This window comes from Nicotiana tabacum, chromosome 20 (assembly GCF_000715075.1).
Source record: "Nicotiana tabacum cultivar K326 chromosome 20, ASM71507v2, whole genome shotgun sequence".
Taxonomy (NCBI): domain Eukaryota; kingdom Viridiplantae; phylum Streptophyta; class Magnoliopsida; order Solanales; family Solanaceae; genus Nicotiana; species Nicotiana tabacum.
In genome coordinates, this window is record NC_134099.1 from 108,038,196 (window position 1) to 108,055,001 (window position 16,806).

Here is a 16,806-nt window from a genome sequence, read left to right on the forward strand (position 1 = left end):
GATATATACATATATATAGTGTCATAGTATGATATAGTTTACTTTAATTAGTTAGAATTAATTTTAAATTATTTTATAAAGAAAAGGTTTAAACTTATTAAATTGATGGATTTTAGGGCTAGTCTTGTCTTAAAGAAGACCAAATAAAGGCCCAAAATCTAGGCAGCTCAATCCCAATTCCCTTCAGCCCCAACTTTTGACCCAGGTTCGACCCAACACCCACGACCCACCCAATGCCCTTTAAATCTCAGCCTTCCATTTCCACTAAATCCTAGGGCCAATATTAATCCTCCAAAACCATACAAAAGCCCAATATTACACTAAACCCTAATCCTAAACCTAAGAGACCACCAGGCGCCCCACCCCTTCTTCTACACGAATCCGCCGCGCCAGCCCCTCCAACTCGCTCAAATCGGGCAATTCCGCTCGCCCGTGATAGCCCATGGTCCCCTCCTCTCTTCTCTCCTTCCTCCACGTCATTCATTCCGTACAAATCTCATCATTTCAATCCGATTCACATGGATTTCTTCTTTTATTTCTTTTGTTTAAACAAAAAATCCGAGTCCTTGAAATAAAGGTTGGAAAATGGGAGCCATTGAATTAAATTTTGATCCAAGACTTTCATTTTTTTATTTTTGTTAAAAATGAGGATTTTCGGATCATGTTTGGGGGTCCACACGAATTTTTGAAGGGTTCTGGCGATTTCTTGCAAAGGAAGGAGAGAAGCTTCGAGAGAGAGCTATATATTTGGGTCTGGGACAAAGAATGGAGGGAGAGAAAAAGGTTAGGAAATAAATTAAGGATCTAATAGGAAGTTTCTTCTTCTCTTCTCATTTTTTGGTCCATTTTCGGTTGAGTTACAATTCCAGAAAACAAAATACAAAAAAATAGTTTGTTTGATTTTTGTTCAAGTATTATTCCATTTTCGAAAATCAGAAACTAACACAAAAAAATATATACATCTCTTTACTGTCTTTTTCTATCGTGGAATTTCCATTTTGAGTTTTGGTCTGCAAACATGGAATTGCTTGAGGTGCTCGAGTTCGAGTTTCAAATTGTTGTCCGTTCGTGAATTCCGGATGCGGTTCCTTGTTCGAACTCAGCGTTGTTTTCTCACTCGGATTCTAGACTCTGAAGTTTGTAGCTGAGTTTCTTGCTTTCTGTTATTAAGAAGAGTTTTGCAATTTCAGGTTAATTTCTTTCCTTCTCATTATTGTTAATGGTGATCGAAATATGATATGAGCCGTAAGGAATTCGCTCTGTAGTGGTAGATATTTGATCGTGTTTTAGTAGAGGTTGTGTTTGGAGTTATTTTCTAGTTGAGATTTGTGCTCGAGAATGCTGTTTGTCAATCTGTTCTTGTCATTCGATGTGCTGCACTTGATTTGGTTTCACTGTTTTGAGGAGCTTGCTGAATCTTCATGCTTAGTCTTATATGTGTGATTTGAGTTAGCTAATCCTATGGTCACTAAATGAATCATGAATCAGTGATGCATTTCATTTGCGGTTGGAATTGGTGCTTTCTATGTGTGTTTTGAAAACAAATTCAATCAAGTCTGTTTTTGCCGAAATCTATTTATTATTCATTAACCTTCTCAACAAGTGTTCTTGAAACCTATTGAGAGTCATTGTTTGAAGTCACTGAATGTGAAAGTGTTTTGTTGTGCTTGGTTGGATCACCATATGAAACTTTCATATTCATGGCTAGGGCTTCATTAACTGCTACCTTAAATTCTGCCGAATATTTTGTTTTGCGACGTTTGTATACTATGAGTTCCTCATGATCTGATAAAATCTGTAAACATGAATCAAGTTTTTTGTGAAATGAATCGTTTCGCCTAAACCCAGATCGTGAGATCGATCCCGTGAGTTTTGACTGAATAAAAGTAGTCCTCTGTTTAGTTTTAGTTTTTCTGGAATTCTCTGTGTGATTAGAAGTTGTCTATCCATTAGTTAGTTCGTCATTTCTTGTTGTGAACCTGCATGATCATACACGCAAAAGGAGCAAACATTATGGTGTCTCGTTTGACATTAGTTATGTTGGTCGTTTATTTCTCCCAAATTGTCATGTCTTTCTTGATTGGGAATAAGTTAGATTGTTCTCTGATATGAATGGTCTCTTCCTGCCATGCTTGAAGTAAGAACGGATTGATTAAAATTTTGTATATGTTGGCTCATTATCGTTGGGTATAATTAAATCAGTCGCTCTCCTTGAATTGTCGTCATCGTTCGAGAATCATATGGGTCTTAGACCAATTTTCGCGCAAGTTTCAGTTTGCAGAAGGTTTGATGGTCACTTAGTCCTCATGATTTCCATGTTTGAGTACCTGCATATTATCATGTTTGTTGTCATTGCTTTGAGTTATCTCGAATAGATTTAACTAGGGATTCCCTGCATTGTCTTACTTTATCATGTCTTTGTTTATTAGTTGGTTTGTTTGGCTTCACGAGTTATCAGATGTTGGTTTATTTGGATTATCCACTGTGCTTTGCTTGGCCTAAATTATTTTGAATGACTGTGTGGTCGTGGGGATAGGGAAAAGACTAGCCCATTAGTGTTTAAACTTATTTGCATGCTAGGATTGGGCTTGGTCTAGTAAATGAAATTAATTATAAAATCTGAGCATGATTTAGAATTTTCTTTTCTTTTATTTGCTTATTTTATTACATTGTCCGTTAGGAGCATGCTTTAGGCCGACAACATTTGGGTAGGCAATATTAGGATTTTTCTATTAGTTTGCTTTTAATTTCGAGGCAAGAGGTCGTTTTCCTAGTTGAACTTATCCGAGGAATGCCCCGAGGGGTTTGTATATATTATTATCCAGGGTATGCCCCGAAGAACTATGTAAATATTTTGGAGGCCTTGACGAGCATGGTGGAGAAGTCGTAGTATAGGTTAGCTTAGGATTTTTCTTTTCCTTTCCTTTTCATTTTCTTTTATTAGACGGGGACGACCTCAAACCTCATGTGTGTTTATTTTGCTTTTCTGTGATTTTACCTTGACTTGAATATTCTAAAAGCCAACTAGATCGGGTACGCAACCGTACTAGTTACGGGGCTTGGGGAGTGCCTAACACCTTCTCCCCGTGTCAAATGAACCCCCTTACCCAAATCTCTGGTGTAGACTTAGTTTTAGAGTACAAAGTGTTTTGAAAGGAAAATTATTATTTTTAGAAAAAAACAGTGACCTTACACACCAAAATCAAATGTCAGGTGGCGACTCTGAAGTTATTTTCCTTTTGAATATAATTTTTGTCACTTTTCAAATTGAAAACCTTTTTCAAGATTTTTACTAAATCTTTTTATTAATTTAAGAGGGTTTAGTGAAGTTTGGTTAAAAAAGGGGTATGACAAGCATATGTACAAATCGATAATCGATAAGTAATTATCGATAAGTGCCAAAATCGAATCGATAAATCGAATGCACACCCCTACCTTTGAGATTCTTAAGAGAGTGGGTGAGGTGGCTGACCAGCTCCTATTGCCACCTAGTTTATCAGCAGTCCATCTGGCGTATCATGTGTCTATGATCCAAAAGTACCACGGTGATCCGTCCCATGTGTTAGATTTCAACTCAGTCCAGTTGGACAAGGATTTGACTTATGAGGAGGAGCCAGTGGCTATTCTAGATCGGCAGATCTGACAATTGAGGTCAAAGAGTTATCCTTCGGCTCGAGTGCAGTGGAGAGGTCAGCCGGTCGAGGCAGCCACTTGGGAGTCTGAGTCGGACGTGCGGAGTAGATATCCACACTTTTTCACCAATCCAATTACTTTTCTATGTCCGTTCGAGGATGAACGGTCATCTAGAAGTTTAAACCTTAATTCTGTGTTTTGAAACCTCAAATAGCTACTTTTTTCCTTTCTTGATTTGCGTGCATAGTCCGTGTCTTTTTATGGAAGGTTTTTATGTGAAATACTGATTAAAATGTGAATTCGTTCCTTAAAAATCCATTTGAGTTGACTTCGGTCAATGTTTTGAGAAAACAGACTTGGATATGTTGCTTTGATGGTCTCGGTGGGTCCGTATTGTAATTTGGGACTTGGGCGTACGTCCGGAATCGAATTCGGAGGTCCCTAGCTCGAGTTATCGCATTTTGTCAAAAATTTGAAGTTTAAAGAATTTAAAGATTTGACCAAAGTTTGACTTATTGCCACCGGGTTCGGATTTTGGTTCCGGAGCTTGGTAGAAGTTCATTACTATATTAATGACTTGTCTGCAAAGTTTTGTACAAAACAGAGTTTAATTGACGTGATTCGGACGTCCGGTTGTTAAAATAGAAATTCCCAAGTTTCATTTAATTTGGTGTCTGATTCATAGTTCTAGGTGTTATATTGGTGTTATAATCACGCGAGCGAGTTTGTATGATATTCTTAGACTTGTGTGCATGTTTGGTTTGGTGCCCCGAGGGCTTGGGTGAGTTTCGGATAGGCTACGAAGTGAATTTGGACTTAGAATCATAACTGATGCCTTTTTTGCTTCTGGTTTCTTTTGCAGATCACACATTTGCAAGCCTTGTATTTGCGAACAAAGCATCACATTTGTGATCCTAGGCAGGCTGGGGGATCCTCGCATTTGCAAGGTAAAGTTCACAAATTTCCGCTTTTGCGAAGGCAGAGTCGCATTTGCAACTCAGCATTTTTCTGTCAATCTTCGCAATTGCAAAGAAAGGTTCGCATTTGCGAGGCTGGGAGGTATGCATTTGCGACCAATTCATCGCATTTGTGGTAACTGGCTTCTGAGAGAAGTTCGCAATTGTGACCTCTTTCTCGCAATTGTGAACAAGATATTGCAATTGCGACATCTGATGCTGGGTAAAAACTGAGTTAGACGGGATTTTTCTCATTCTTTCAAATTTTCAACCCTAAAAACCTTAGAGGCGATTTTTCCAAGAGTTCATCTTCCCCAATTCATTATTAAGTGACTCTCAACCTACTTTTTTTCAATTACACATTACATTTCATAAGATTTCAACCTTAAATCTAGGATTTTCATGGTAGAAATTAGGGGATTTGGGTAAAATTAGGAATTTTTGTAAAATTGAAATTTATACCTCAAATTGAGGTCAGATTTCTAAACAAATTACACAACCGGGCTCGGGGTAAATGAATAATTGGGTTTTGATCCGAACTTCGGGTTTGAACTAATCGAGCACGGGAGTTGACTTTTGTTGATTTTTCAATAATGACCTAAGTTGAACTTCTTTCATTCGCGGGTAGTTCCTAACGCTTATTTTAAATCGTTTGGTTAATAATTTTCTAGATTTGGTTTGCTCGAAGGCTTGTTCAAAAGGCAAGGCTGTGGTTGAGCTTTGAGTCGATTTTGGAGCAAGGTAAGTGTCGTGGTTAATCTTGACTTGAGGAATTAGGACTTGTTTGCCTATTTGCTACATGTTTAAATGTTTGGATACAATGTATATGTGAGGTGATGAGTACTTATGTGTTGTTATTGTGTTAAAGCATGCGGGTGAGACTTGTTTCTTGTAATTTATTTCCTTTTTTGATTATGATATCCATTCTTAGACTAGTTTATTAATTAATTGATCGTTCTTTCCGTATTTATGAACTATTTGTGATAATTAAGTATTTTGGAAGTTGAGGTTTGGTATTGTGGAACCGTTATTGACATAAGTTTTATTCTTGCTTATTCTATCTCCCAAATATTATATATTCATTGCTACATGGTAAGGGAGAGTGTTAAATCACGAAGGATGATGCCCTATCGATTATTGTTTCATTTATTGATTAATACATAGTGAGGAAGAGAGTTAAAGCACGAGGGGTGATGTTATGCAGTATTTATCGTTTTATGACGAGATTGAGAGTAAAAGCACAACGGGTGATACTGTGCTGTATTTGTCATTTCATGAAGAGATTTAGAGTAAAAGCATGAAGGGTGATGCCGTGCCATTATTATTGTTTCATGGTGAGGCTGAGAGTAAAAGCACAATGGGTGATGTCGTGCTATCTTTATTCATTATGTCTATCCCTTTTCATTGGTTGGAGATTTACTTGACTGTCTTATGTTGACATTCCTATTATAGCTATCATATCATGTTCCCCTTCGCATGTCGTCTCCCAAATCGTACGTATTTAATCTCTATTCATTGTTATGTTGCATATATATCCTTGTTTGTACAAGTTTAATTATGTGGGTGTCCTGTCATAGCATCGTCACTACTTCGCTGAGGTTAGGCTCGACACTTACAGAGTACATTCGGTCGGTTGTACTCATATAATACTCTGCACTTCTTGTGCAGATTTTGGTACTGATCCCAGTTGTACGTGAGGTGCTTCAGATCAGATTAGCTTATTTCGAGACTCGAGGTAGATCTGTTGACGTTCGCAGAGCTTGAAGTTTCTTTCCTCTTTCCTTATTTACTGTTCGTTTCATTTGAGAGAGTTGTATTTATTTCAGACTCTATGTGTAGAACCTCTAGAAGCTCGTGTAATTGTGACTCCAAATTCGGATTGTACTTAGATATTGAGTTATTATGCTACTTCGTACTTTATTTTGGTTTCATTTCTATTTAATTGGTTAAATTGTTCGAAGTGTTTAAAATTGGCAAAAAAATTATTGTAACTTTGGCTTGCCTAGCAAATGAAATGTTAGGCGTCATTACGGTCCCGAAGGTGGGAATTCCGGATTGTGACAGTATCTAACCCTTCAATCTACATATACAAACTCATATAGTAAATATCAAAAAACGTATTATAACACCGAAAATTGCCGATTTTGAAAAGTATTTTTCCAAAATGGCTATAAAAATATTATTTGAGAGTAAAAGTTTATGTTGGCCAATCCACTAATTGAGAAGTGCTCTTTACAATATTTGATAAGCCAATCATGTTTGGCTAATCTTTATAAAAGTTGCTTTTGAATATCAAACTACGAAAAAGAATAATATCAAGGGTCAATTTATTATTAATATTATTTAAAAGAGAGAAACGTATTCAAAAGATTTATTGTAAAATAATAATTTAGTTTTTATTTTTAACTAATTAAAATATAAAATATAAATTTAAAATATATATTACAGATTATAATCAACGTAAAATATGATTTACCTAAACAGTAATATTAACCACCTGGTATACTTTTAAAAATAAATAAATTATCCATTGTGAAAAAATAGTGATTAGCTTAATTATTTCAAAGAGGAATGCGAGTTTTAATTTTAAAAAGAAAAGATAAAGGTGAAATATGAGAGGATGAAAAGAAGAACCAATAGGAATGGCAAAATATCTATTTATAGCAGATAGACTATTTGAAAGAAAAGGAGGAGAAAGAGAATAATACGGCAACAACAAAAAGAGAAGGAAAAGGGTTGGTAAAAATAAAAAAAATAAAAAGATTAAATTAACAAGGGATAATTTTGAGATATAAATTTAGGGTAAAGATATTTTTTCTTTAAATTCTACTTATGTTCCTCTCTTGAAAGAAACTAAAATTTGTAAACTTTCCCAAAAGCAATACAAATGCTCCTTACTTCTGCTTAAATGCACTTCTCCTTCATGGCCAAACATTTTAAATTTATCAAAAAGTAATTTTTTCTGGAGGGGGGAGGGGATGCTTTTGCACACCGAGAAGCCTGAGCGAATAAGCTATAAATCAATAAAGTATCTTACACTACGGTCTAGTTCCTAAGGTTTTTAAAAAAAAATTGTATTCTTCTATTAAAGGTCGATTTGCGATTTTCAACTCCAATTCGTTCATTATATGTGAGTCTACATGCTTTTTTAGAAACCCCGAATGACATTGTTCTTTTAAATTCAATACGATTCATCTTCTTCCTCGATTTAACTCTGACTTGAACATAACTCATTTTAAGACATTACATAGAACTTCAATAAAATGGTAATTTCTACTTCAATCATACCATCCAAATATTCAATGGTCAATCCATAATTACATTAAAAAAACCGGGGTGAAGTACGTAGCTCTCTCAAACTAAGCAATAAGTTGAGCTACGTTCTTGTGGGGGTTTTCTTGAAGTTCTTGTTGATATCAAATTAATCCAAATATATAATAATATAGATGTAAATGTTAACTAACTCTAGTTAACATACTAATAATTTGTAGGAATTTACCTTGAAGGTTTCCAAGAGGTTGGCCGGCATGCACACTGGTTGACCAAAAAACAAAGACATGCACTCTCTCTCACTGTTTGCTTCCAAGAAAACTTTTTAAAGCGAAGTATTACTATATCTCTTGGAATGAGCTTTGAGGATAAATACATTCATAGAGTAGTACTATGAGGCATTTTAAAAGAAATGCTAACCTTTTGCTCTTTGTTTGTCGGCTGTGATAATTATTATATTGCAGGGCCAGATTTTAATTACTTGCTTTTTAAAGCTTGGCATGCCCCATAAAATAAATGGCGTTTAGTGGTGCCACCTTACTGCCCAAAATATTATGCATTATGTGAAAGATATCACTTTCATGTTCTATATTCTTTTTCTTTTTTATTTGAGTACCTTCTCCCTTTTATTTCCACGTAATTAAATATTCATACTCATGTACCTTCTTACCATGTTACACATGTATTAACATGTTTCCTTTTCTATCGTCATCGTTGACACACAAAATGATATTTCTAATATCTCTTAGCACGCGTTAAAGTATCAAGCTTAATTGAATACTAAACTAATTTATTAATTAATTGATTAATTAAGACTAAAGATGCACAAAGTAAAGAATTTTTTTTTTTGATATAAAAATTTAATTAAAAATGCTAACACAAGAAGAAAAATACTTAAAATTGAAACAAAATTGGTGAAAAGCTGTTTCCTTTGAGAGAACTGAAGAGATGCAAAAATTAGGTATCCATAAACTTACCCACCCCCACAAGGTTGTTAATCCAGTTCATCCTCAAGATCTGTCGTTGAGGTATAATTATTATCACTATAGGGAAATGCAATAATTGTGTCCTTTTTTTCTCTTTTATTTTGGTCAAGATTGTAACTCAAGTTAGGCGAGGAAAATGTCAAAACTTTGGTCATATTAAAGTATTGGAGCATTTTGTTTAGGCTTATGAATTATCGATTTATAAACATGCCAAATAAATAACGGAACAATAAGACATCGATTATCGGTTAATCAATTAACAATCGTTAATGGAACAATTATTGATTTAGCATATATGAGCCAGAAGCTTATATCTTTTTTTTCAAATGCCTACAATAGAATTAATTTAAAAGGGAACCTATGATACTACAAGATATATAGTAGTATGTAGTTGCAAGATTTTAAGTCCTCCAAGTCTGAAGAAATTGCCAATATAGGCAATTATGTACCAGATAATTTGTTATTGCCACACATTATTTTTCAAAACTTATTGGAAAAACAAAATATATTTATATGATGATGATTCACCAGATCTCTTCAATTTCACTGAATTATTGCTTTGTCAATACAGCCTTAGTCTCTTTCAACTAGTTATGATTATTGATCAAAACCAGCAAAATATCTATGAAACTAGTGGGAAGGAGGTGATAAAGAATTACTGTACGTAGAAACTTAAGTGCACCCTCTAACAGTTGCCGCCTTTCTCTAAAGATGAGTTAAATACTCGATAGTATACGATAATGGTATTTGAGACGATGGTGAAAGTCATGTAATTTTTATGTTACAAAACAAAGTTGTCTGACTTTAATGGAAAAAAAAAAAAGACAAAGGCGTGTGACCTTTTATGAAATTTACCTATTCACAACGAATATCTCACAAATTCATAACACTATGAATTTTTAAACTATTTATGATCACAAAGATTAAATATTATCCAACATTACTCCATTTGAAACTAATCCCTTGACGCTGAAACTTCCTAAGATGATAGGTATGTGGTTACGTGGTGTTAATTAGCACTCATATAAATTGTATGTTCCTCATGTTACCCCAAGGGTAAAAAGAAGGAAAGATTATTTGAGGCGGAGCTACAATTTAAAATTACGGATTCAGATATTTTTTTTAAAATTACTAGATTTTAATCGATAATTTACAATTTATATATATTCAATAAATTTCTAAAATAAAAATAAAGTGTGGACCAAAGTATAACGACCCGATTGGTCATTTTGAGTATCTGCACTTCGCTCGGTATTTTGAGGGCTCGAGTATCTCCGCATGATGTATTATGACTTGCTTAAATCGTCGGTGTTGATTTTCAAGTTATCCAAAATCGATTTGGAAGAATGAACTTCAAGATTTAAGCTCTAAGTTGGAAGAATTGACCGAGTTTGGCTTTTTAACATTTGATCTCGGAATGGAGTTCCGTCAGCTCCATTGGCTGATTTTGGACTTAGGAGCGCGTCCGGATTGTAATTTGGAGGTCTGTAGTCGAATTAGTCTTGAATTAGCGAAAGTTGAATTTTTGGGAAGTTTGACCGGGAGTGGACTTTTTGATATCGGGGTTGGATTTCGATTCTGAAAGTTGGAATTTGTAATGTCAATATGACTTGTGTGCAAAATTTTAGGTCAGTTGGAGGTGATTTGATGGGTTTCGGCATCAGTTGTAGAAGTTAAAGTTTCAAAGTTTATTGATTTTGACTCGAGGTGTGATTCGTCGTTTCGAAGTTGTTGTGCGTAATTTGAAGCTTCAGGTAGGTTCGTTTTGTCATATGGATCTTGTCTGCAAAATTTGGCGCAATTTGGAGTTGATTTGATATAAATGAGATGCTTGGTTGCGATTCTAGAAATTCTTGCAGTTTACTTTGATGTTTATGTGTTTTGGTGTCTGATTCGTACTTTTAGATGTCATTTTGATGATTTAATCGTGCGAGCAAGTTCGTGTTGTATTTCTGGACCTGGGAGCACGGTTGGTTTGGAGCCTCGGGGGCTCGAGTGAGCTTTGGATTGGCTTCGGAATGATTTTTCATGATTTTTGAGTGCTGGTACTGGTGTCATCACATTTGCGATGTTTTTGTCGTTTAAGCCACTATCGCAATTGCGAAGAAGCCTTGCATATGCAAAGCTGGGCTGCTGGTAACGGACTCGCATTTGCGAAGAATTTGACGCTTTTGCGAGGCCTGTATCGCATTTACGACCAACTAGTCGCTTTTGTGAAGGTCCAGTGTTCGCATTTGCGACCTTTTTGGTGCATTTGCGAAGGCAACAGAGAATTTCAATCTTCGCTTTTGCGATGAGTTGTTCGCATTTGCGGGGTTCGCATTTTGCGAACCCCAGGTCGCAAATGCGACATCTGCAGCCTGCATATAGCTTAAAATTTCGAGACTTAGCTTCATTTTTTTATATTTTGAACCCTAGCTTCGATGAAAGGCGATTTTGTGAAGGGATTTTCATATCAAATTATTGGGTAAGTACCTCTAGTCAATTCTCAGCTATATTTCATGATTAAACATAAGATTTAACATCAAAATCATGAGAAATCTAGGGGGAAAATTGGGAATTTTGTCAAAGTTTTGAAAAATAAAAATTTAGTATTTGAGAGTCGAATAGGACTTGGATTTGGAAACAAAACACATACTTGGACTCACGGGGCTATGGGTAGTCAAGACCTACCCTTGGACCCGGGTTATGACCGGCCAGGCCCGGGGTCGACTTGTTGACTTTTAGAAATTGTATAAAAATCACAGCTTTATTAATTAAAACTATTTTCTCTTGCATTGTGTGATGTATTCAAGTCGTCTTTGGATAGATTGAGCCGAGCGGAGGTGAATTTTTAAAGAAAAAAGCTAAATTGAATATTGAGTTAGCCGAATTGAGGTAAGTGTCATGCCTAACTTTGTTAAGGGAATTCTTCATACTATTTGACATTATTTGCTACATGCGGGGGTGATACATACATGAGGTGACGAGTGTATATGCATGTGCCAGGGTTAATCATACCCAGGGGTAAATTATGTTATAATTGTGTCTTGTAGAATTACGTGACCTTCTTGCTTCATGCCTTACTTGACCCCTAGATACTAAGAATGTAGTATTAAATGTTAGAAATCAAGACTTAGCTTATTACAACTTGATCAAATTTGATGGAATTCTGAGAATACATTGATGTGTCTAATTAGGTAACCACTATGCGCAATCATTAATCATTGATATAGCCGATATTCTTGAGATACTAGATTCTATATTCGTGTTATAGATCATTTGTGAGAATTGTTGAAACACTTGAATAATACGGTCCTTGAAGGTTTATTAAACTATTGTTGGCATTGGGAAGTTGTGATTGGGATTCGTTTGGAATATCCATTTAACCACTCTACTTGATGTGATTTATGCTTCCTGCCTTGTTTGTCATTGATATATATATTCTTAGTAAGGAAGAGTGTAAAGCACGAAGGGTGATGTCGTGCCATTGTATATACATTATCATATGAGGGAGAGTGTAAAACACGAACGGTGATGTCATACCATATCATTATTGAGAGTAAATGTACTAAGGGTGATGTCGTGCCATATTATTGAGAGTAAAAGCACGAGGGGTGATGTCGTGCCACATTATTGAGAGTAAAAGCACGAAGGGTGATGCCGTGCCATATTATTTGAGAGTAAAAGCACAAAGGGTGATGTGTGCTATTTCATTTATATTGTTATGCTTTTATATTATCGTGAGATCATGGCACGATGGGTGTTTTCGTGCAGGCGAGGATGAGGGACATGCATTATATTGTGATATCTATTTTCTGTGTATACATTCATGTATTTATCTTGAGCTGTTATTGTCGTAATTATAGATCTGATGTGACTTGTTGCTATTGTTCTGTCATTGATCTCTATCTCAATTGTTGTTGTGTTGCTCATACCTCCTACTTGCTTAACTTGCAAATACCATGCCTATTTCCTGCTTTTATAATTACACTTATGTCGTATCTATTCTGTTGAACTTTAGAACAAGCCTTTTTTCTATGATAGTCATTCATGCCTCTACTTGTTAACTTGTAAAGACCACGTGTTTCCTTCTTATTTGTTATACCTGTATCTAGGCCTCCACCATGCTAGTTAGTTGAAGTCGATATTCCTTGCCTTTCTATTGTTGTCATTACTCACATGCCTCTCGCCTAGTCTATTACTGTTGCCCATATGTATATCCTCGTTCATTATTGCTACTTGCGTATTTCCTACTTTTTAATTTCTGTTATCAATATTTATGTATATCTGGTTGGTCCTGTTATACATATATTGGGTGAGGATGAGATAAAAGCACAAAGGGTGTTGCTGTGTAATTGACTTGATATCTGAGCACATTCCTCGTGCTATGAAAGTTCTGAAGTAACTGTCGTGGCTTATTGGTTTCGTTCTAAGGAAATGATTGGTCGGGGTATTGGAAGATGCTAATTTGTGATCTATGCTAGCACTCGGTTATTGTTTTGCATATTCGTTTCATGTATTATTCTCTGTTATATCGTGGTATAGTTCTATTACTGATTTACGGTGCAGGTTTTATCAGCGAGTATCTCTTAACTAAAAAGTCTTGTCACTACCTCGACGAGGTTAGACAAGATACTTATTGGGTACATGGGGGTCAGGTGTACTCATACTACACTTCTGCACCTTGCGTGCAGATTTTCTTTTGGAGCGGAGCTACTGGTGATGTCGAGAGTTGACTCTGAAGATGTTCGTGCATTCCGGATATAGCTGTCATTTGTCCTTGTAGCTTAGGTTTTGCTAATCTGTTATGTAAATTTCAGACATGTCGTGTAATTTTTTGTACAAGCTGTAAATTCCAAGTCTTAGAAGCTCATGATTCGTACTACCAGTTCTTGGGTCAATTTGTAAATATTCAGATAATTCTTCACTATTTTCCTATAATTTCATTTGGATTGTATTTTCTGTTAGTTGGATTACCTAGCGGATGAGTTAGGTGCCATCACAACTTGTGATTTTTGGATAGTGACACAAAGTTATATTGAATTCGGTCGAATATGTAAACTATGCTCTAGCTTGCACATCGAACCTGTAAACTATACTCCAGCTTGCCCCTGGTCATTGTCTGATTGATAATTAATAGAGGAAAGACCAAATAGTGTGTAACGGAAAGAAGAGGGCCAAACTAATAAAGATCGTCGTCGTTAAGTAACAGAATCAGTGTGATAATTACTCTCATTGGAAATCATCCAGATATCTTGCTTAATTAGCATTCTAAACTGTCTTAATCACCAAACATTTCACTAATAAATAAGAGGAAAGTTGTACCTTTTCATGACAAATAGTAATTCAAAAGTCCCAAAGCAAACCCTTCAAAAAGTAATAAAGAGAATTTCTTTTCATAAGTAAATGAGATTCTTTTCCAAAACTGATTCTTTATACGTATAAGATTTTCTGTATTTCTTTTTTTTTTTCCTTCATAAGTCCATATAAAATTTATTTATAGATCGAGGACCTAGATCGAGATCTATTTGGAGAGATGCACGTCTATCCATTATCTAATTGGAATCCTAGATAAATTACGTGTGTGGATGGGCAATTTTCCACAATCGATTATGTCGGCTTATTATCACATATCATCAACTCGATTTTTAAGTAGCTTGTGTCTGAAGTTGTGGTACTTTTAATTTTTAAGGATTTATTTTTTGTGATATTTTGTATTATTTTCAATTAGTATTGGGGTACTGTGTATATACATATTTTTAAAAAGAATATTATTTACATATATAAATGAAATTCTTTGTAAATCGACGTCAAATGACACCCTTGCTAAATGGTGTCTCTGTCACAAAATGTGTGTATAGTTTTATTAAAGCTAGTACTATTATTGTTATCTTTTTGTGGTAGTGGAGAAGGTAACTTGGCATCTCACATATGCTAAAAACCTATTTATCTTTTTTTTTTCTCTTTTTTTTTTCATATTTTCTCCACTCATTTTCAATTTATGTTAGAAGTTCGAAAATTCGATATAAAAGAAGTTGAAAAGTCATTACTACTATTAAATAAACAAGTGGATCTTCCCTAATAGAATCCAATGACCCATTTTCATGTATGAACGTTTTCAATTGGGGGAAAGTTGGTATATTTTGAGAGAATTATTGTAGTTGTCATCTTTCCATGTGATCAAGAGAGTGAAGCATGAGCATGACTAGATTTGCCATTATAGGACATGTGGCAGAATCTAATGCATCATCAATGGTAAGGGATTTGTCGCCAACGGTTACGATAAGGTATATATATATATCGAGGAACGTCATCCTTTACCAGAGGTCATAGACAATATTTTAGACGGTTTATTAGGATTCATCTTGGGGCTTGCCCCGAGGTAGGGTACTATCAAAACGCTTGAGACTTACATGTGAGGTTTAGTTATGTGAGGCTTACGCCCCAAGCGCTCGATTGTATGCTCGAAATACTTTTAATGCTCTCTGTTTGGGGCTCACCTAACATTTTCTAATGCAAATGATGCACCAAATTCCCTAATTAGGGTTGTTGGCCCTCAAAATTCTTTAACAATTGACTGATTAAATTTTTATTCATTTATAAGAATATGAAGATTGAGAGTAACTCAAAATAGTATTGCATATTTACTAATTGAGAACATTGTGAGGATAAATATCATTTGAATAGTCAAAATTTATATCGTCACTTGCTATAGGTCTTTATATCTTAGTTATACATCTCTCAAAGTCGTCCAACTTTTATTATTTTGCTATTTAAAAGTAATTTTTTATTTAATCATATTAAGTAATATTTTAAATTACAGAATTAATAAAATTTATTGATTATTAACTTTTAGAGACATAAACTATGTAGTTTGATAATATTTTTTTAAATATTATAATTTTTTAATCGTTTGAAAGATAAGACGTTATAATTAATTTTTAACTTAACACTATTACATTGTTTATATTTATATAAAGAAAAAATATTACATATTCTATTTTCTATGAGATTTTTTAACCCTTTTCATTTTTTCAAACTTTGAATATACCTATATATTTTTGTGGTTATTATGGTATTTTATTAATTTAATAAAAGGCTTACGATTCGCCCCACGTTCCGTCTCATGCTCCCCTATTTTAAAACACTAATCTTGAGTTCGAGCTTTAAAATAATTTTAAAAATCTTGATAAGGAATACTTTCACTTTTAATAGATCTTTCGCTCCGCGTCATAAATTTCAATTAATTGAAGCTTCACCGTAAATACTGAACATCGCACGAAAAGCTATAGAAAGCGAGGAATTTCTGCATCATATATGTTGAGATTGCAATTGAACGTGCAAGAAAGGAGGTCTGAATTAAATACTGGCTTCACATGAAGAGATCCTCTCAAAAAAAAAAAATGTTGGTTGTGAATTTGGAGTCATTTTGAGTTATATCAATTTTTTGGACACTTCAATTTTTGCATTTTGTGTATGGAAGATGTGATGAACACATTATTTGGTCTTTATTTCTGATTTAACAGTGATAGACCATTTCTTTCCGATCCTTTCAGTTTGGATCTCCTAGTAATTGCTTTTTTCATTTTAGGATTACCCTTATTCTCCTTCTTATTTTTCGCATTTCTATCTATCAGAAAAATCCAAACTCTCTAAACATAGTTACTGATAAATACTTTGCAATAAAATATTATCACCGAAACAACAATATGATGGTAAATTTCGTATAACTCACACAAGAGCAAAGCCTGGACATTCTGACTTTGTGATCATGGAAATACCATGTTATTCACGAACCTTGTAGTTCATTCCATCGATAAAGTACGGAACACCCATAGGCCATAGGTCTTTTCATAAATGAAATCATTGTTTATCTTCCATATATTTGTTTTTTTTTTGTGCATGATATTTATAACGGGGTTTCGATGAGTTTTGATTCGCTCTGTAAAAGGTCCATTAAAGGAAAAGTTGTAACGACC

At 34.7% G+C, this 16,806-nt stretch overlaps 1 long non-coding RNA gene across 1 annotated transcript; it reads left to right on the forward strand.

Moving 5' to 3' along the window:
* The first annotated feature begins 347 nt into the window (after positions 1–347).
* Positions 348–6,520, forward strand: LOC142174144 (uncharacterized). The gene is made up of 4 exons (XR_012703477.1): positions 348–1,190; positions 4,496–4,580; positions 5,261–5,330; positions 6,258–6,520. It is a non-coding gene; the product is annotated as an uncharacterized LOC142174144 (long non-coding RNA).
* The last annotated feature ends 10,286 nt before the right edge of the window (positions 6,521–16,806 follow it).